A 22,500-nucleotide genomic window follows, 5' to 3' on the forward strand; every position below is an offset into this window, starting at 1 on the left:
GACGAAATAAATTAGAGGATCGTGATCATTACAGGCATTTATTGCCATTTACTTCTAGCCTCGAATTTCTGCCCCGAGGGCCACAAATAATTAAGATTCTGCTGCAAATCTTATAAATCCCTTCGACTCCATTAATGACCGGGGTGGATCTCTGCCCCGACGCTATCAACAACAAATGCCCACGCGGGGCGCAGAATGGAAAACAATAAAACGGAAATAGACCGCATGCCACTGGATACTAGAATGTGAAAAAAAAACAAGCACAAACAAATAAGGTAGTTTTATCATCTCATTTCGCGACAAACTCTGTATTTCTTGCCTGCGCAGCACCGGAGTTACGTCACCGAACACAAAATGCCAATAACAGTAATAAATTTTTCTCCAGGGTACTTTCACCTTATATTTGAATAGGATCCTAAGCTGACACTAACTATTATCATTATTATTACTATCGCTGAAAGGACAAAACTTTGCGTTCGGGATTTAAACTACTGACCAGTGAGATAACAGGTGGACATTACCCCCAACTCAGCCCCAAATGATCTGGTGTCAAGTTCTGTTGGCACGACACCTGATCGTCGTCTATTCGTTACGATGAAATACACCAAAATGAAGAGTTCATTGAAACCAAATTGCAAACATTTCGTATTTAACATTTATTTCGGCTACCTCTCTCTCCCCCTTTTTCCTCTACACATACGAGCATTCTGTTTTCTGGAAGTTTACTTAGCAAGAATGTCAATTCCGACTTGTTATGTGTAAGAGGACGCTCATGCGATGTATGATGATAATAATAATAATAATAATAATAATAATAATAATAATTAATAATATATTATTAAAATTTTTATTAGTAATATCAACAATGGACAATGCTTGCTTGGAAAATATGTACCGTGACTTGACGCCACGAGAAGTTCCTCCTCACTCGTTGCAATTCCCTCTCCCTACTTCAGAGCATCTCCTGAAGGGCCCTTGTCTCATTTAGGAGAATGACACGGCTGGGGTTAGTTTTCCCCCAATTATTCTTCATTAACTCTCGCATTTAATGAGAACCAAAGGATGCTTTGGCTAAGTATCCCCTCTCGGGTCCATCCTGACCCCTGCCATTGGCCAACCCCACACCCCCTCTGCCATAGCCATTGCAACCCAACACATGCACCACTTGGGTGTTCTTCCATAAACCCCCTTATTATCACACCCCTGTTTCTTCACTCCCTAACTCAAACCCTCCCCCCATAAAAACTCAAAATGCCCTGTGGGCATCCCCCCCCTCTCATACCCAGCTCTTGTTGGGGGACAGGAGGGGGGAGGGGAAGGGCAGGACCTAGGAGGGCCTAGGGTAGGACGGAGGTGGATGTCAGTGACACATGGGTCGCAGGAAGATATGTAAACGTGCTCACCAGCACCCAAATTAGAAGTTCAGTTGAAAGCATGAGGGGAAGAAAAAAACCATTGAGGGGAATGGCAGACATCCAAGGAGATGCCACGGCAGGGGGCGGGGAGGGGGTTGGGGAAGAAGCAGGGAGGAGGGGTTCGGATATCAGAGGACGCAAAACCTTCGTGCCGTAACATACATTATAATTCATCTCCATTAAGTTATTTCATCCTTTCTCTCTATTAATCATTGGCTTGGATTACAGGTCTCAAGTGACGTGGTTCTGCTTTTTGGCTCGCTTTCTTTCTGTTAATCTCTCTCTCTCTCTCTCTCTCTCTCTCTCTCTCTCTCTCTCTCTCTCTCTCTCTCTCTCTCTCTCTCTCTCTCTCTCTCTTTCTCATCTCAGGTTCTGACTGGCGTTATTTTGGAGATGTGGTAAAGAATGAATTATTTCAGAGCGTTGATTGTGGAAACATAAATCTCTTGAAATGAAGGAGAGAATCAGAAGGATAAAACGGGAAATAAGAAACTGAAGCACAGAAATAATTGATTAATTATGATGGATAAGCAGTGCGAAGTAGAGCTCTTGAAACGACTCACTTAATTTCTGCAGTATTCGTTTCAATATTTCATAGCTATACGATTACATTTGTCATATATTTACAAAAATCTAAAACGTCACTCCTGATGCGATGCAAAAGGATTCATGAAACAAAAGTGCATTAGCCTAATTATTACTCATCTTGGATTAGCGCAATTTGTAGAAGTATCTTCAGCTCTCATCTCATGATGATCGATCCGCTCCAGATATGTCTCAACTGTAAATTGTGATGATTTAAAATGGAAGAGACCATAAACTAATTTCACGAAGTGAACCCACTTCCACAACACCTGCTTTTTTCTTTCATTTTCCCCTTCTTGTCAAGGTATTTTGTGTACTTGTGTTTACTGTCCACAACCGCCAGAATATAAACTTTCATCGTCTTAGCCCATTAACATGGGAACGAGCTTATTCGTGTTCTCGTAGACGTTTAGATTACTAATCTCGTTGAAGGAAATCTTACCATTCACCCACTAGCGTATGGTCGGAAACAAATGGTATTTCAATTGTCAAACGCAAAGGGATTATCTTACCCTGGAGTCAAGTTCATGCGGTTCCCTTGACAATAAAAGAGAGAGAGAGAGAGAGAGAGAGAGAGAGAGAGAGAGAGAGAGAGAGAGAGAGAGAGAGAGTCAACGAACCTTTAGTAAATTACTTGGATTTTTTTATTTATTTATTTATTTATTTATTTATTATTATTTTTTTTTTTGACGGAAAACACCCCAAACTTTACTTTAATTTTACTATTACGTAAATATGCCGAGAATTAATTTTCGATTCTTCTGGAGGGCGCTTCTTATATTATTTTTAGAATACTTTCATACAAAAAAAAGAAAACTATTACCTAAGAAATGGGTACGTGCTATTCTAGGAACAAGAGCCCGTGCTGGCCTAAGGCCAGCATAATCTGAACATTCACCAGTAAGAATTCATTTTGGATAACGAGGTACGTTTTGTCAGTAACTCTCTCTCTCTCTCTCTCTCAAAATTCAGGTACTGCTACTAAGAGGGCTATTCTTCTCTTTCCTGTTCTTTCACATGTACAGTATATATCACTTTCTAAAACGAAAGTTTATTCCCACTTCTCCCTATCGCCCCCCCTCTCTCTCTTTCTCTCTCTCTGGACAAAAACTACCTTTCAAAAATTACGCTTTCTCTCTCTCTCTCTGGACAAACTACCTTTCAAAAAGCCAGTTCTCCCTTCTCCTCTCTCTCTCTCTCTCTCTCTCTGGGCAAAAACTACCTTTCAAAAAGTAAGCTTTCTCTCTCTCTCTCTCTCTCTCTCTCTCTCTCTCTCTCTCTCTCTCTCTCTGGACAAAAACTACCTTTCAAAAAGCGAGCTTTCTCCCTCTCTCTGGACAAAAACTACCTTTCAAAAAGTAAGCTCTCTCTCTCTCTCTCTCTCTCTCTCTCTCTCTCTCTCTCTCTCTCTCTCTCTCTCTCTCTATCTGGACAAAAACTACCTTTCAAAAAGCGAGCTTTCTCCCCCCCCCTCTCTCTCTCTTTCTCTCTCTGGACAAACTACCTTTCAAAAAGCGAGCTTTCTCTTCTCGCTCTCTCTCTCTCTGAACATACAGTTCTCCATGAAGGGCATCTGCACATGTTTTAAGAGACGCGTGCACCCCTAGAGCAAACCGACCATAACAGGAAACAGAAGCAAAAAAATCACTTTAAAATCCGAGTTCTGCAATTGCACCCAAGTCTTGAAAATAAAAGAAATCACATGTAGAAAAGAAAAAAAAAAAAAAATTGAATGCATATTTTTTATACAACTTTATACTTAAATTCATAATTCTCTTTATGATTCTAGAAATGTAACTTTATAAGAAAGTATAGATTTAGTTTTCCTATCTGTGGCTAAGAAATTAATGAAATAAAATTGTATGTATATATATATATATTATATATATATATATATATATATATATATATATATATATATATCTATATATATATATATATATATATATATCTATATATATATATATATATATATATATATATATATATATATGTGTGTGTGTGTGTGTGTGTGTGTGCATGTATGTATGTATAGGTATATGTATATGCATCTATCTCTATCTCATAGAATAAGGATTATTGCCACCTATATTTCTCTACATCCTTTTTGAATTAAATAGATTTTTAAAATTATATATTTCAATTAACAGCGAAAAATCCACATCGAAGTTCCAAATATCCGCATGCAAATGTCGCACACCTTGACTCTTTGGAAAAGATTCCTTGAAAAGTAATTATAAAATCAGAACATTAAACACAATAATATGTAAGCATAAGGTGCACGCCAAAAGCGCACTTGCAGACGGATGGGCGCTGGTTGACTTCACGTGCCAGGCTGCATACGATTTAACGAGTTTCCCCTCATCCGGGACCGACCTCTCGAGTCTATTTTCGTACGCCCCGACTCATTACTGATCGCTAACTTGTTGCCTAGTAAGCGCCTCAGGTAAGTGGGTTCTCATTTCTCACGTTCTCTTCTCTCTCTCTTTTCCTGTGAGTGATTACACTGACTTTCTCTCATTCTTTCTTCCTGATTCTACGAGTAAGAACTGACTGACATCATCATTCCCAATGACCAGTTTCAAATAATGGTCAATTGGGAAGGGTTCAAGGATTGATCCCCCTAACCCGCCGAGAATTTCTCTCTCTCTCTCTCTCTCTCTCTCTCTCTCTCTCTCTCTCTTAATATGTCTCAACACAAGGTTTGCATAGTTTAGATATTATATTATGAACGATTACTTTCAAAACCTAGGAAGCGATATTTTAACGCAAACCTATTATAAAATGCAACTGAAATAAACCCATGATACGAACACCAGCCGCTAAGAGAGAGAGAGAGAGAGAGAGAGAGAGAGAGAGAGAGAGAGAGAGAGAGAGAGAGAGAGAGAGAGAGGTACAGGAAACAGCAACATGGGCCAGTCTGCTTCTCGAAAGCACTATGGCGGAAAATCGACCACTCCTTTAATAACTTTATTTGGACAGGGGAGAATTCATACCAGTATATCAGTGACGACCGTCCCGCTGTGCTTCAAATTGCTCCCAAGCCGTTTAAATAGAGGATGCACGAGCTTCCCATTTGGATAACAACAAAATAAATTAGATTTAATGGACGCTGCTATTTGCCTTCACTCGCTGGTCTCGACGGCGATTCCAAAAAAGGATTTGGGAGCAAGGAGTTCATTTTGAGAGACGCCGTACCAACTTATCTTTATTCCCAGTTCAATATGATGGTGATAATGATAATGATGATGATGATATGATGATGATGATGATACTTCTGATGCTGTTGTTGCTGTTGTTGGAACCCCGCCTCACGCCGCTCCCAAACCCCGATAAAAGAGGGGGGTTGCTATTATGGTAGATCAAGGTTCCTACTTTGTGTAGTAAGAAGGGTCAGGAAAAGTAAATGTAGAGTTAAAGAAATATAAATTAAACTATTGTTACTGAGTATTCCAGAAAGTACTTCCAGCACACGATTATGGAAGTGATCATTCAGTGTCAAACTTAATCATCCTAATCAAAACATGTGTCATAAAGATATCAGTTTACAGATTTGAGTTATATACGTAAAAAAATCTACATATACCGAGACAATAACCTTGAGTAATGGCCACAAAACACTGAAGGACTTAAAAGAATGCATTAGGGAATGCATAATAATAGGGAGTGAATCTTGATATAATTATATATATATATATATATATATATATATATATATATATATATATATATATATATATATATTAAAATAGACTAACAGAGTTTTAGCAATTTATCTTAAAAGGAAGAAAATAAAAGGGCTCCAATCGAGCTAAAGGCATAGAAGATTAAATTATTTACGGCTCTGAAAGTACAAAAAAAAAAAAAAATATGGAGTTATTCCCCACTAAATTTACAACGGCACAAGATTGCACGTTCACAGGGACGAAGGAGTCACCAGTCATATGAAAACGAAACGTTGAGACTGAGAAAATCCTCTCTCTCTCTCTCTCTCTCTCTCTCTCTCTCTCTCTCTCTCTCTCTCTCTCTCTCTCTCTCTCTCTCCTGTTTATCAGTGTGTCTAAAAATATGATATACACCTGAACAAATAAATTCTAATTTCTAAATCAAGGTCAGCTTGACAAGCGATATCACTGTTCACTAGTACGCATTTAGATATTCATTGTATTCTAAGTATACAATACTAGTAATATAAGGGAAATTTAGAAACATTTATAATAAATCAAACCTTGATACGATTAATGAAGTCATCAAAAACATCCAATAATAATAATAATAATAATAATAATAATAATAATAATAATAATAATAATAATAATAATAATAATAATAATAGCCTACGTAGGAGGATTAACATAGCCGAAGACAAGTGAACGAAAAATGCCAATTAGCATATCTGGCAGAAACATCGCGAGAAGGGCGACTCCCTTATTCTTAATATAAATTCTATCTGTTGTTTTTGTTCCGGGCACGCCTTGAATAATGGCTTACCTTAGAAAACATTTCCGCAAACAACCGTGGAATGTCGAAAGCCTCTTAAATCTTGGGACGGGCCAGGGGCCCTCGCCTCGCTTTTTGGCACCTCCCTCAGGGGGAGAGTCTGCCGTCATCGTCGTCGCCAGGAACTGCTGGGGAGGGTGGAGGGTGGGGGTAGTTAAGGGGTTGGCACTGGGACCCGCTACTCTTAAAGTACCCGTGCCCCAATCTCCCGCTTCTCTACCCGTTCTCCTTTCTCCACGACATTCTCTTTCGTGCCTTATACTCTCTCTCTCTCTCTCTCAGTGCCACTCATTTCGGCCTCGCTCACTCTCCAGACTCGTGTCCATTAATTTAGCTCTCTCTCTCTCTCTCTCTCTCTCTCTCTCTCTCTCTCTCTGCTATTTCGGTATTTGTCTTCTCGTTGTTTATTCTTGCTTACTGTGTATTTCTCGTTTTGTATTCTTTATTCTCTTTTCTTTCTGCGTTTTGTCCCGAGCTATTAGCTTTTATTTTTTTTCTACTCTTACTCCCTATAATTTGTACTTCTTACTTAACACTTGTCTTGACGGTATTGCAGCAATTTCTTAATTTATTTTAACCTTGCTCTCCTTCTTATTACAGTTTTAGAAAAGACCTAGTCATATCGCATGCTACATATATAAATCAATTTTATATGTATATATATATATTACCATTATACAAATTCAATGTAAGAAACAAGGTTAAAAGACATGAAATTGAAACCCAAACTGCCCCAGAACACCGTGAAACATGTAAATCGAAAAACAAGGGAAAATAGTAATATAATAATAGTGAATAGTCAAAGAAACCAAGAACTGACAGATACAGATCCTTTCGCATACAAAGAAAAAAACAAATGAAACACTGTACGTATCCTTTGCGCCCTTGTTTCTCGCACACATTGCAAGTATACTTCGCCCATCTGTTCCTCAAAGATTCGGTCTTGCCTAAAGCAACACAGCCAGGAGACACAGCCTATATTCCCTGGCGCCACCTTCGCGTTTAGACGCTAACGAAGAACCCATTTGTCTCCGCGGGAAGACAGAGTATGAGAGCACGAATTTCCAAGAGAAAAATCTGGGCTTGACAGCGAAGGTTTCCTCGTCTTCTAAGTCATTTTGTTTCAGTGCACAGGACGGTGAGAGGAGCGATCCAGGGTCCCTGTCTCGTCCTGGCTTGAAGACACAGGGGGGAAAAAAGAAAATGAGAAAAGGATGGGATTTGGGCAAAAGAGAGAGATTCTTGTGACAAGAGAGCGATTGAAATGGACGACTGAGAGTCGAGTCAGTTTAAGACTAATAGATATTACTATTGCCACCAATCGTAATGACCATACATGAAATTACACTGCAAACTCCCATGGTAAAAGATGCCCTACATGAGAAAATGGAAGGGCCTAGACTTAGGAATGAAAGGAATCATACAATATAATGAGTACAAGTAGACCTGTGTACAATATCAATATCAGTTAACAAAAAAAGAAAGTAAAAAATGTGCCGAAGTTTCTTCGGGGCAATCGCGTTATCTGTACAGCGTATGGTGCTGTATGAAACTCAGCCACGGCCCTTGAAAATTTCAGCCGGGTGGTGGCCTGTGTTGTTGGCACCTATAGCAGTGCCAGAAGCACGATCATGGCTAACTTTAACCTTAAATAAAATAAAAACTACTGAGGCTAGAGAGCTGCAATTTGGTATATTTGATGATGGGGGAGTGGATGATCAGCATACCAATTTGCAGCCCTCTAGCCCCAGTAGTTTTTAAGATCTGAAGACGGACGGACAGACCAAAACGCCATCTCAATAGTTTTCTTTTAAAGAAGACTAAAAGTAACAAGTAATAGGAAAATAATGAATATATTTATACATGAGCACACAGGCTCAGCGTCTGAGTAACACCTCAAGCGAGAAGATTTCTAAATCCAAGGGTTTGGGAACAATGGTGATACGGTTAACACCTGGTAGAGGCAACTTAATGTGGCACCTGAGGTAACCCGGCAGTCACAGGTGGCACGAAGATTTCAACCGATTAAGTAAAATATAATTGCTTTCTGGGACTCCTTACAGGTAATATGGCATTCCTTTTCGAACTGATGTCGTTGAATTCTACGTAGAATAAGATGCTGCTTAATTTGGACACTCTGGTCTGAGTAATGATATTCTTATCAAAACATACCACCTAGACATTTATGCTAAAAATATCAAATACTGTATACATAACAAGGCAGTCCTCCATGCCATAATTTCTTATCCACTGTATATATATATATATATATATATATATATATATATATATATATATATATATATATATATATATACATACACATGCATAAATACACACACGGTTTCCATAAAGTCATGGTGCAAATTAAAATACTCGTAGCTTCGTCACTATACATGATAGAATTAATCTGTAAAATGATAAAAAAGCTGGATGTGTCTAATTTTTCTGTTCGTCTGAAGTTTTATTTATTACTCATTTTGTCAAATACTTTTCACAACTTCTGAAACTAAGAAATGTCTTCTTTTCCAGAACTGCTGTTGACCCATGGCTTCACTAGAAGGGAAAGTAAACTACGTTCTTTGGTTGGCTGAGCTAAAATACAGGGACACTGTCGCTATCCAAAGAAAGTTTACAACCCAGTACAACAAAGAAGTACCATGCATGAATTGCATAGTCAGTTGGATGAAGAAATTCAAGTTAACAGAGTCTCTTATTGATAAACCGCGGTCTGGTAGACCATGTGTTGAAGAAGGAACTGTAGCATCTGCAGAACAATCTTTTAAAAGAAGTCCGAAAAAGCCTAAGACGAGCATCTTTGGGGCTGAGGCTTTCAAAATCTACTGTGCATAAGATTCTGCGGGAAAAACTTAAATTGAAAGCGTACAGAATCCAAACGCATCAATGTTGTTAGGAGAGGATTATCATGCAAGACTTACTTTTTGTCATTAATTCGATGAAAGGAGTTAATACTGATGATGCACTTTTTAATAATTTAATGTTCTCTGACGAAGCAACATTCCACATTAGTGGCAAGGCCAACAGGCATAATTGCCGTATTTGGGGAACTGGAAAGCTACGTGAATCTGTTGAACATGAACGCGATTCTCTCAAAATTAATGTCTGGTGTGCTTTGGGAAAAAATCGAATCACAGAGTCATTTTTTTATAAAGGACGTATTGTTAATTGTGATAAATATTTAGAAATGCTACAAAATTACTTTCTTCCTAAGCTTTAGCAGTTAGAACATAAAGAGAATACAGTTTTTCAACAAGATGGTTCACCTTGCCGCTTTCCACTGCAAGTTAGGCAGTTTCTAAATGAGAAATTTCCTAACAGATGGATTGAAAGAGGCCCACCATTATTTTGGCCTCCACGTTCACCAGACTTGACTCCATTGGATTTCTTTTTAGGGGGACATCTGAAAAGTATTGTTTATTCAACTAAGTCTCGGTCTTTAGAAGACTTGAAAGCAACGGATAACTGATGTGATTGTAGGTATTATTGATTGTAGGTATTACAGAATGTGATTGTAGGTATTACAGGAAATCAGCTGGGAACTATTTTCCGAGAACTGCAGAATCGTATTTCTCTTTGTATTAGTAATGATGGTGGACGTATTGAAAATTAACAAGACAAATAAAAAATTTTAGGTCATTCTTCTTTCTTATCCTTTTTACAGATTAATTTAATCATGTATAGTTACGAAGCTACAAGTATTTTAAGTTGCACTATGACTTTATGAATACCCTGTATATATATTTAAGCTACAAATGTCGTTTAATATCCACTTCGCTCTACTACGGGAATATCACTGAAGGAGATTTATAAATGATATAAACGATTCGGTACCTGGGAGATTCGAACACCCAACAGTACACATCGACGACTTTCAGTGACGGTAACCATTCGGCTATCTCCCAGGTACCGAGTCGTTAATCAGTTGTAATTCTACTTCGGTGATATTCCCGCAGTAGAGCGAATTGGATATTAAACGACATTTGTCACTTAATGTTTGTGAATATTAAAAAAGGTCACGGTGTATGTGATAAAAATTCACTCATACACACATACATACACACACATACATACGAGTATATAAATGATGTATGAGTGTGTATCCTTTATTATAAAAATCACATCTTGTTATCGCCATGACAAAACACACGTTCCTTATTCATCACCTCCTTTCTTAAAAATTAATCCCACTCTTTCTCCCTCCTCATTAATAACAACCTTTATCGACGATGTGAATCACCGCCATCGAGATTGCCCTGACAGATACGGCCACGGCCGAGTCATCACAAGGCAAATGATTATGAATGTCGAGCGTCGAAGCGATGATCCCATACCCGTCGTCTTGGCAACGAGAATAACAGATGAATGCTTTCAGTAGCTCTTGTGTTCCCTGTCAAAACACACCCGTCCCTCGTAGACAGGAACAAAGGCAGCTGCTACGCGGTACTGTCTCCCACAGCCGCTATTCCCGTCTCTCTTGAGAGAGAGAGAGAGAGAGAGAGAGAGAGAGAGAGAGAGAGAGAGAGAGAGAGAGAGAGAGGAAGGCTAAAAGAAAGGAACGAAGTACCCAAGTGCCCGCGTTGATGCGATGCCCAGCTACTTTGTTGTTTTTTCGGGCTCACTTGAGACCCATTGTCCCTCACAGTAGCCTCAGTAGGGTATGTGTCTCTGCATTGGATTTTGGGATGAGGTTTCTAGACCCTTGCTAGTTTGGCTTCCGTTGATGATCTTGTTTCATATTATGATGAACGGTGAATGTTGGATGGAATCTCCTCTTCAATGAAGACTGATTTTAAAGAATTTCTAACAAAAAATCATATCACAACGAGGAGAGCACCTTTACAATAATTAGTTGTGAAGATATTTCTCTATTAAAGGTTACTGAATTCGCAATTGTATACTTAGGGATATTGCACATTCAATGACCAAACACATTTCGAACTCGAGCCAAGCAGAATAGCAGCCTAATGTCCTTATCTGGCCCAGACCCTAAGGAAAGCAAAATCAGAGGAGGCTGTTTAAAAAGAGTATAACTTCACATTCCAGTAGGTGATGCTTACCTTGCTTAAACAGTGGAAGGTTTTTAACTGGGTAAATGGAGACAGGAAGGGGATTCCAAACCTAGGCAATAAACAGAAAGAGACAATCCCTGATTTGCTACATCACTGCTGATTTTATCAGGTAAGTCAGAGAAAGTGTACTTTGAATAGTTCTTAAGTGGGTTACCACCAATGGAAGCCACAGCCACGGCACATAAACTCCTATGACCAACTGTGGCAAAATTCTCATGGAAGTTGCAACAGACCATGAATTACAGGAGGTCCCAGAAGTCAAGAGTGAGTTAAGTATACCTTAGTTTTACCAGACCCCTGAGCTGAATAACAGCTCTCCTAGGGCTGGCCAGAAGGATTAGACTTATTTTACGTGGCTAAGAACCAATTGGTTACTTAGTAACGGGACCTTCAGCTTATTGGTGGAATCCGAACCACATCATAGCGAAAAATGAATTTCTATCACCAGAAATAAATTCCTCTAAGTCTTCTTTAGCCGGGACTCGAACTCGGGCCTAGCGAGTGCTAGCCCACAACTCTACCGACTCGGCCAACGAGGAACTCAGTCAAGAGAGAGAGAGAGCCAGTGCTGAGTATGCGAGTATACCTAAATATCTTTCAATCCAACCTGCTCTTGAAAGAGAACGTACTGTAAATGAGGTTTTTTGGTCATTTCCAAGTGGTGAGTGTACCCCTAAAATCACAAACAACAACTTCACTATGCAGAAAATAAAGGACCCGCGATATTTTCCGACCTTGAGGTAGGCATGATTTTCTTTCATTGAAAACAGTAAAACCTGAATTTTAATAAGTAACTCCTGTATTTGTTAGTGATAAGAGATCTTGTGCTAATGACACTTTGAAGATGTGACAGCCCGAGCTGTGGCTCGTATGCCACGGGATAAATTATTCAAAAGCAGTAATCGTGAGAAAGTCTACTGCCACCCCAAAAGACGCTCCTTGGCAATAAGCATAATGAAGAGAAAATCGTAACGATTATCTTCTTCATTATACTTACGGCGGGCGAGCAAAAACCAATTTGAAAGTGCCAAAAGCTGAACAGCTCAAGTTGATCACCCAAAATGACTCACAATGTAAGAAGGACTTCCAAGAATAACTTCCAAATGATGAGACTTGTATGAAGGCAAGTGGAAAAATGAGAATTGTATGAAGGCAAGTGGAAAAACAAGTTTTTTTCACGCCATTTTCTGAAAAATGATGAGCCTACAGAGAACAGAGAAAATAAGATATAGTGACAGGCTTATAAAAGTATCTGACGGTCAAGTTAACGAGGCAGACTACGCGAGATATTTGAATTCCGGTTTCAGGAGATGGAACTATCTGGGCTCATGGACGCATTACTAGAAGTCCACGTTGGTTCAAAACTAACAGCAGGATTTGTTGGTGAAATACTACGGCCAACTACAGATCCTGACTAAACGCTGGGGGCTCAAGAATGAAAAAACAAAGTCAGGTGTAAATAGTTTCATATGACGCGCGTTAAACATAGGACGAATGGTTTGATAACCAGTCAGCTAATCCTAAGCACAAATGTAAAAAGAAGAAAGTGAATTCTTCTCCCTCTTAATAGGACGACTAAGGACGTAGAAACAACATACCAAGAACAAGAAAATGTTAGATTTGTAAGCTTCCATTAACATTTAGCAGATAGAACATGCGAGGGGGTTGGCCAAAAAAATTTTTTTTTTTTTTTTTTTTTTAGATTTTACCAGAACAAATAGCAAAGTTAATAAACTGAAGTTTAAACAGTAATGTCGGTTCTGACCTTGGAGAAGCGGAGAGAAGTAGGCACGGCTAAAGCCTATGATCTAATAAAAATTATAATTCCTATATTTGCAGCAGGCCTTAGCACAAGGTTCCAAACAGAATGGCAGAGTGGTACGATAGGGCAAATGTCATCAGGGTAAGTGGGGTTGATCAGTGCTAGAATTTGCCCTTGCAGAATTCACAGGTGAGAATTCTCGATTTGGAGAGAATTCCCAGGAGTTGTTGGTATTAATTTAAACACAACATTAAGTACAACTGTGAAACAAGAACAGCACCAGGGAACAAAAGCAAAACCTAAAAAGAAATCTTCAGGCGTTTTCATACAAGAACGATATCTGGCATTATTTGACATTTTGCCACCAAATTTTCCAACACATAAACAATATTACTGGTGAAACTGAAAAGCATGCCTTCAGTTCAGCGCCAACTTAACATTTTGCGTAATCCAACTAACGAACACTCACAAAAAACAATGAATAAAAAGCTCAAGCTTCTTATCGGAGGCGGTCAAAGAAAAAAAGAAGAACGGTTAAATAAGCAAATAAATAAACCTCAGCCAAGACCTTTTCAGAAAAATCAAAAGAAATTTCCGCAGATTATTGGCAACTAAAACTTTTCTGAGATGAACGGAACTGAAGTCAACTATAGGAAAAGTACTGTGAATAAACTCTGAAAATTGGTGAAGGAAAGAAAGAACTTCTCCAGTACCAGTTTAGCTCCGAAATTGGCAGAGAAATGCTTTTGGCGGTTAACGAGGTTAATGACAACTCTACATTCGATTTTGAAGTCTGCTCATGTGCTGTCATTTGTTGGGAGTTACTTGTCATAGTTATTTTTAGCTATTATTTTTTATTCTGAAGCTTACTGACAACTAAGTTTGCAAAGGTGAACCAAGTATTTAATCTGATATTAAAATATCTTGAACGATGTTCTGGTTTTAAGCGTACAGCCATAAAAAATTGTTTTTTTATATTGCATTGATTTAATCTCTCTAAATATGATTTAACACCATCACTACATATTAACACATTTCAACTAACTAATAAATAAGCACAAAGGCCTGTTAAGGTTTGAAGTAACAGGTACCGCCAAATCAACGAAATGAACAATATGATAAACATGAACTGCCTTGTCAAGATAAAAGCACAGATTCCCATAAAATTTTAGCACATGGTGACGAAATACCAACAATCAACAATAAATAACTACCTTACGGTAAAATCTGAGGCACGCTAACTGACGACGTTACAAAGGGGGATACCGACATTGACCAGCAGAATTAAAAGGATTTTTACCGAAGTCTTCCACACAGTATCACTCAGTCACCAACCTGAGTAAACGACTATTTGTGGTGACAGCGGGCTCTATTTTAAGGAAGAAGGACGCCGCGTGTTTTCTCATTTCTCTCAAATGACTCCAGTTGTCGCAACGTTAACTTTTAAAATAAATTCATTCAATCAATCACTTGACAAAGAAGGAAAAATGGGATGTTTCTTAGATAGTGACCCCCGAGGGTTTTAACCTGGTATCCATCCACCTTTGCGGCGTGTTTATACAAGCCCGTTGGGGATTACCGTAGAAACATAAAACAAAAATCTGTAAATATCATAGAGATAATGACCCCCTATCTATCACTACCTAAGAAAGACCGGATCAATGTAAATGTAACTTACTGACTGACGTCACTTCCTCCTCTCCCAAAACGGCGTCGGTGACCCTGGTAGTTGTGACGCCAGATAACCCACAATTAATTAATCTTCTCCCAAAAGCACTCGACACTGATCGATGCCGACACTGAAAAAGATATGAAAGCCGAGGACATTAAATTCAGCTTCAGGTAATCTGTAATTTGACAGAAAAGGTAGTTTACCTAAATTTTATAGTTAATTTATTTTCACTGTCTGATTACTCTACAAATTCTGAACTTAATGAAGGGATATTTAGCAAAATGATTTATCTTTCTGGGCGTATATTTTAAGTGATTTTGATTATAACTAAGAGATATTCGATATAAAATTTCAGGTGTTTGTACTTAAAGATCAGTGGCGCACATAAAGTAAAGCTGCTATACCATTGTTTACCATTCCTTCACTAACCTGCTAATTCATGGCTATATATATCAAGCTTACAAAATCAGAGTCTAATGACCTAAACAGTGGTTGTTGTATATACATACATACATTCATATATATGCGTATGCGTATATATATATGTATGTGTATGTGTATATATATATATATATATATATATATATATATATATATATACATATATATATATATATATATATATATATATATATATATATATACACACATTTATATATATATGCATATATATATATACACACACACATATATATGTATGTATGTATATATATATATATATATATATATATATATATATATATATATATATATATATATATATATATATGTATATATATATGTATATATATATATATATATATATATATATATATATGACAATAAAATAGAGTGAAAGCGATAAGAAGAAAAAGATGGAAGTCACGTACGCTCAAGGAACAACCAAAAAAAAAAAAAAATAAATAAATAAAAATACAGACAAAATCTGCTACATCTGAATCACTAAGGCAGAGTCAAGATCACTCTCAGAAAATTGTATGAAAACGTCAAGGAGGACAAAACGCAAGAATGACGGTCCACAAAAAAGGAGTGAAAAGAAAAGACAAAAAACATCATAAAAAAAAAGGAAGTAAAAACCCTATCATCTGACGCAATCACACTGAAAGCAGCAATCACTACGACAGCATCCAGGTCTTGAATACGAGACGTCCGCGAGTGACATCTTGATCTGATAATGTGGAGACAGTGATATGAAAACCTCGTGAGATTGAAATCTGTTTTCTCCCGTGGTACTTAACTCGAGTCTGCCCCGGGACTGAATGCCATGGTAACATCTTCCTTGGCATTGCGAATCTGACGTGATTTGGAGCTTGGGGAAAAGGCGAGATGGAGAAACAAGGCGAGAGATCAAAGTCAAGATAAGGAAATTAGGATGTTTCGTCCTCGTTTCACAGAATGAAGAGCAATTGAAGCAGCAGTGATGAAAATGCGAAGTAAATCTTAGCTGTCGTTAAATGATTGGAATGGTATGCGAGAATGGATAAAAATTCATATGCATGTAATTATCAAAAACTATGTATTTCACAAGGAATATGTCGGAAATATGTTAGAAATGCCGGACTTATCAAAAAATGTATGAAACGACAGGATAATTACTGTATGAATAACAATGAATATCAGAAATTAAAATTATGCTAGAAATTACATACAATTGGAACACCAAACGAATAATGAGAGGAAAAGAAATACACGCATAGTATAACCTATGCGTCTGGCGCCAGTAAAGATTCAAAGCAAAGAAAACATTACCAGTTCAACCTCGAGGGGTGAGGATTACCTCTTAAGAGGTCCTCCACTTGAGATGTGGAATCTATTCTGAAGGTTTTCTTGAGCTCGAATTTAGCGAAAGACCAAAATCGTCGAATCAAACAGGGGCCATATAGAGAAAATCATTTGGAAATCAAACAGAAAGTAACTGTATACTTAATATTGTTTAAAATGTCATAAAACTGTGTTTCAACATTAACAAAATAAGACCATAGACTAAAAACCATGTACATACTAATTTGGAATGTATTACATTAGCTATATGTCACCAGGTCAAGGTAATACACAGCTCACGATGAAGAATTCTAGATTTTTTTTTACCAAATATTTCCTGTTTAATTTTTTTTTTATTAAAATGGGCAAAAGGCAATTTGACAGCAAGTCTCATTTTATTCCTTGCACCAAGACTAAAAGGGAACCACTGAAAAAGTAGAGCTGGCACACCTTTTAAAGTGAATTACATATGCCCCCCTGACTATAAGTAAGGTTTCATATTAAGTCTAGTATGATCTGCACTGCTATAGGCCTACTGACAGGAATCATGGTACAAGAATCATACTATATCGAAATGATTTTGTTGATTTCAGGATAAATATCTGAGAATGTTAGGAGTCAGAAGGAAAAAGTTATAGGGGAAACAACCAAGTTCCCTGCATAGACGAAATAATGATGAAAGGGAAACGGAGATGGCCTGGACATGTCCTTCCACATCCCCCGGAAGAATAGTACGTGATGGTATCAGCTGGGCTCCTGTGGGCTCCAGAGGAGTTGGAAGACCCAATGCTTAGAAAAGAACTATGAGAAAGGAGGCTGGACAATTTCAAGATATGAATGGGGACTCCAAGGACCCAAGTTGTGACCTGCAACAGCTAACTAATAACCTGGTACACAACTCTGAGCTTATGGCAACAGCAGAGGCATACTGGACTTTTAAAGGAACACGCTCCTACCATTATTTCTATTGCCCTGACCAAGAATCGGGCGCAGGTTGCTCTGTCGCGATCGTAGAACCGAAAGTGGTATGAGAGAGAGAAAAGGATAATGAGAAGACAAAACATTAAAGCAGTAAAAATGATCTGACGCAAATTGGGACAATAAAGAGCCTGTCCTTAATTACACAACAGCAATCGAAGCAAACAGGCAGAGACAGCACAGACTTCCAGAGACGATCAGTTGCCCCTCAAGGTTCAATGACCAGATTCGGCGTCCTTGAAAGCTCCCTTGTGACCCGGGACGGCGCCCATCCTTAGCAGATATTGGTCATCCTCGAATTGCACGTTCACTGACGTTCCTTCCACTCCCAAGCTTTGGAATTCTCTTTCACTGACGTTCCTTCCACTCCCAAGCTCTGGAATTCTCTTTCAGCTCCTTTTTTTTGCCGATTCTTTTAACTTTTTTTTTTTTGAGCTAAGTCGATCGCTTCCTTCCTTCTTTCTTTTTCTTTTATTTTGTTTCTGACAGGCCCGAGCTAAACAAGTGCATTATTAGATTCCCCGTTCAATTGACCGTGGAACTGTATATCAAAAATATGAATCTTCTTAAGTCTCATTTTCAAACAAGTAAGGTCTCGTCTTCGTCGACCCTTATTGCATCGGCCAGGTGGATAACAGGTCACCAAGACTTCTTAGCCAGGTCCCCGAGGCATGACAAGCACGTTTTATTCAGTGATTGTTCGTCACACTCGTTCCTTATCCTGACGCAGAAGTGGTAATACAGAAGATGGGACGCGAATCCCCTCATTAAAATGATTCTTAAGTGCGTATAACATAAGGTCTCTTTTACTCTGCATTCATTCATTTCATAGTAAGTCAACAACGACTTCCCACGGGAGATGAAACGTCCGAATTCGCCTTCTGGGTTTGGCTTAGGATTCCTGAAACTAGCCTTCAAGGAGCCACCTGGAGCAAGTGAGTCATTATTTACAATTGCAGAGTTCCTTGAAGGATAAAATGAAAGTAGTAATGGTATAATCAATAAATAAAACCAAGGTATATGCGGATGTAAGAAATAAGATAAATGCCTCGCCAGTGACGACCAACTAAACACAGCAGAGGGCGCCTTCTATTCATGACATCGACAGAGCCAAGATGGGGGGTTGGATCACATCAGGATGATCGCTAATCCGATGGGATGGAGGATCGAGTCCTCTTCCCAGATGGGATTATCTTCTTAATCCTTCATCCTACAGACATTCAGATGTTTAGCGTGTCTGTGTATATAACCTCGGGATTTAAATGGATTATAATAGAGGGCTTTGGCCGAGACAGCCATTCCGGGATGGCGCAGGTAGCCGAGGACCTTTGAATGTGCCATAATGGACGGAGGATTTTAAACGGGAGAGAAAAAGGGGCCAATAAGCGGATGCACCTGTTGAGTAACTTCCTTTTAAGGAGGAAGAATGAACTGAATGCACGGGATCAATGGGTCTTTTCATTGGTTTTAATTAATACAAAATGATGAGTCCTTCACATGGCTGATTGCGATTCTCTCTCTCTCTCTCTCTCTCTCTCTCTCTCTCTCTCTCTCTCTCTCTCTCTCTCTCTCTCTTCTGTCCTTTTCGTGTTTTTGCCATCACAAGAGCTAGTTTAAAGTCCCGTCATTCACGTCTGTCAAACCAAACAGCGAGTGCTCCTCCTAAAGCAATACCTTAAAAAGGAAAAGTTAGGGTTACCAGAAAAACCACGAAGCGTTATCAACAGAAAAAAAAAAAAAAAATACAGCTCAAATTATATATAAGTCATCCTTGGCCATCCATACACAAAATTTCACTGGTACTCATCAGTGACTTAAAATCATCTTGTGAAGAGAGATACACATATAAATAGTTACATAAATAAATAAACGAGGGAACGCAATGCACTGGATACACATACTGAATGTTCACACGTGGGAGGTAATTATGTTTCGAAAAAAAAAATTAACTCATTTAGAAATTAAAGATAACATACAAATGATTTCAAAGGGCAGTAGTCCCTACAATATCATATTTAAAAGTATTAGAATGGAAAGATAACGTAAAGTAAGCAGTATATGAATATCACTGCAATATCTGGAATACTGTCATCACTGTGAGAACGGAAGCCAGTTCAGCGACATGGTTTAAGAGTGATTCACGCTGAACAGCGGACCTCAACAGTCCGCTTGAACAGGTATTAGTTTTCATTCACCGAATATCATGACAGGGAACTTCGATGAGAGTGACGTTTTATGTCATGCCACAAACTTTGTTGGTAATAATAATAATAATAATAATAATAATAATAATAATAATAATAATAATAATAATAATATCTAAGAAAACAAGGCAGGGGGGATCAGACCCTTAGGAGAAAGATAGCGGCCAGGATCTCTAGACTGGGAGCCTCATTGGATGGGTCCTTATCGTCCTCGGCTAGCACTCTGCTGGGCCCGCGTTCGAGTCTCCGGCCGGCCAATGAAGAATTAGAGGAAAATATTTCTGGTGATAGAAATTCATTTCTCGGTGTAATGTGGTTCGGTTCCACATTAAGCTGTAGGTCCCGTTGCTAGGTAACCACTTGGTTCTTAGCCACGGAAAATAAGTCTAATCCTTCATGCCAGCCCTAGGAGAGCTGTTAATCAGCTCAGTGGTCTGGTTAAACTAAGATCAACCTACTGGAGAGGATTATTATAAATAATAATAATAATAATAATAATAATAATAATAATAATAATAATAATAATAATAATAAGAGGTGACAAGTTAAAATTATTTGTCCTTGCCTTTCTCCACTTGCAATTATCCTACAATCTATCGCATCATCTAGAGAAAATCAACTGTCGAATAATACAAGAAAACTTTCAAACACATAAAAACATAAATGGCAGCCGCACAGCATCTCATAATTAAATAACATCTTTGCGGTTTTGTAACTTCGTAAATCAGGATAAGTGCCTCACCAAGATGGCTGCAGAATGATCTCGAAATCCGAGTAACAGAATGACACATCATTTCTTATTTTTGCTAATGATCTGAATTACAGTGAGAAAAAAATTATAAACATAGAAAAGAGGCAAGAGAAGAGACTAAAGTGAACAATTAAAATAAAAAAAATAACAAGTGGATAATGATATGAATAATATGGCTCTATGGATTAAATCGAGTTCGGTTTTTAAATGGAGTAACTATCAATTCAAAGAGACACCAACCCCCAAATTGATGCCCCCTTTTTTTTTTTAAGTCGAACTGAAGGCAAAAGTCAAGGCTACGTCAATTCAGCGGATTATCCCGCATCGTTCACCAATTTGCCACCAAACTTAGCACCCCTTAGGAAAAATCGGGAGTTCGTGCACCTGCAGAGTCAGTCAATAAAGACATTAATACGAGGCAAAACTGAGGTCAATCAGTCACGCATCTATCACTCATTGTTAGGCAGTATTCCTGTGAGCGAACCAAGTCTGCCAATGACAAAAAATAGAAAGATTTCACTCCCGGCATGCTTGATGGAGAAATGGCTTGCGTCGAGTTGTTCAGTGGCGTCGAAAAACCTGCTTTCATTTCATGAGTGGTGATATTTCAGACTCAGACTCCCTCATTTCGGTATTGTGTGTGTGTGTGTGTGTGTGTGTGTGTGTGTGTGTGTGTGTGTGTGTGTGTGTGTGTGTGTGTGTGTGAGGGAGGTGAGGAATGGGAGGCCAGTGCTGGTAACTTTATGTTCTTTTTAAGCGATGGCAAATTTGATTTTGTTTAATGAAAATGAGTCTATAAAGCCAAAGACTGGGGCACTGTTGGCCATTCAGCGCTTGGGACAGTGAAAGGAGGGAGTTGGAGCGGTTGGAGAGCAAGATGGAATAAAGGAAGTGGGAATAGAAGTAAAGTAATAGTCTAAAAGGTGGGTGCAACTCAAGGGCGACGGGATGCTGCAAACAGCCTTTAGTAATGCCTACAGTGCGTCATGTGAGATGATGACGACACTTAACCCTCTACAGGCAATGGCAAATTTCAGACTGTTGAAAGTCGGCTTTGAATATTCCGGAATGTGTGTTGTAATCGTAGTTATTCCTGTTCCCCAACTACTAAAACTTTAAGCTTATCTTATTTATACCTATTCCGAATACTGCTTCCATACTTGGAGAGCTTCTTCCTATTATTATCCTTGTCAACAAGAATCAGTTAACCTTGTCACTGGTTTGTGGGGGACCACCTAAATTCATTGTCGGTCCCAAATCCGAATAAAGGGGGAGGGTTGGAGTCAGGAAAGTCATCCGTCCGTAAAACATCTGCCAAGGCCAATTATGAAATGCGCCGTTCAAGACAGAAACAGCTGGAGAAGGCTCACTAAAAACAGCGACCCCGACTAAGGATTAAACTGAGGAGCAAATGAGCAACAGGAATCTTTTAAGGGAAACTCACCTAACTGGTGACCTGCCTTTATTTATATCCCAGACCTCCCTGATCCCCACTCTCAACAATGTAAGAGTACCCACATTTTATTTTGCATTAATATTTTTGGTCATCCTTATCTTTAGCTGAAGCACCAGTCAGGCCATCTTAACCAATATTAAACTCTTCGGAAATCAGCAAGTTTAAGATTTCTCGGTTCAATGAAAGTTTCTTCCTGCAACCGTCAAGCTCTGGAGTCAACCACCGACCCACCTTCCTTCAAATTCCATCTTTTATAAAGGCGGATACATCGCTCTCTTCGTTTGGGGTAAAGTTTTTTTTCCTGAAATTCTCTTTCACTGTTCTTA

General features: G+C 38.5%; 1 protein-coding gene across 2 annotated transcripts in view; it reads right to left on the minus strand.

Annotated features, from left to right (window-relative positions):
- Positions 1-22,500, minus strand: part of LOC136847658 (glutamate receptor ionotropic, delta-2-like) — a 222,064-nt gene that overhangs the window by 93,497 nt on the left and 106,067 nt on the right. For both annotated transcript variants that reach the window (XM_067119459.1, XM_067119460.1), the window contains exon 2: positions 15,031-15,151. The gene's annotated coding sequence lies outside the window, so the exon portion shown is untranslated. The remainder of the gene's footprint in view (positions 1-15,030; positions 15,152-22,500) is intronic.

This window comes from Macrobrachium rosenbergii, chromosome 17 (genome assembly GCF_040412425.1).
Source record: "Macrobrachium rosenbergii isolate ZJJX-2024 chromosome 17, ASM4041242v1, whole genome shotgun sequence".
Classification (NCBI taxonomy): domain Eukaryota; kingdom Metazoa; phylum Arthropoda; class Malacostraca; order Decapoda; family Palaemonidae; genus Macrobrachium; species Macrobrachium rosenbergii.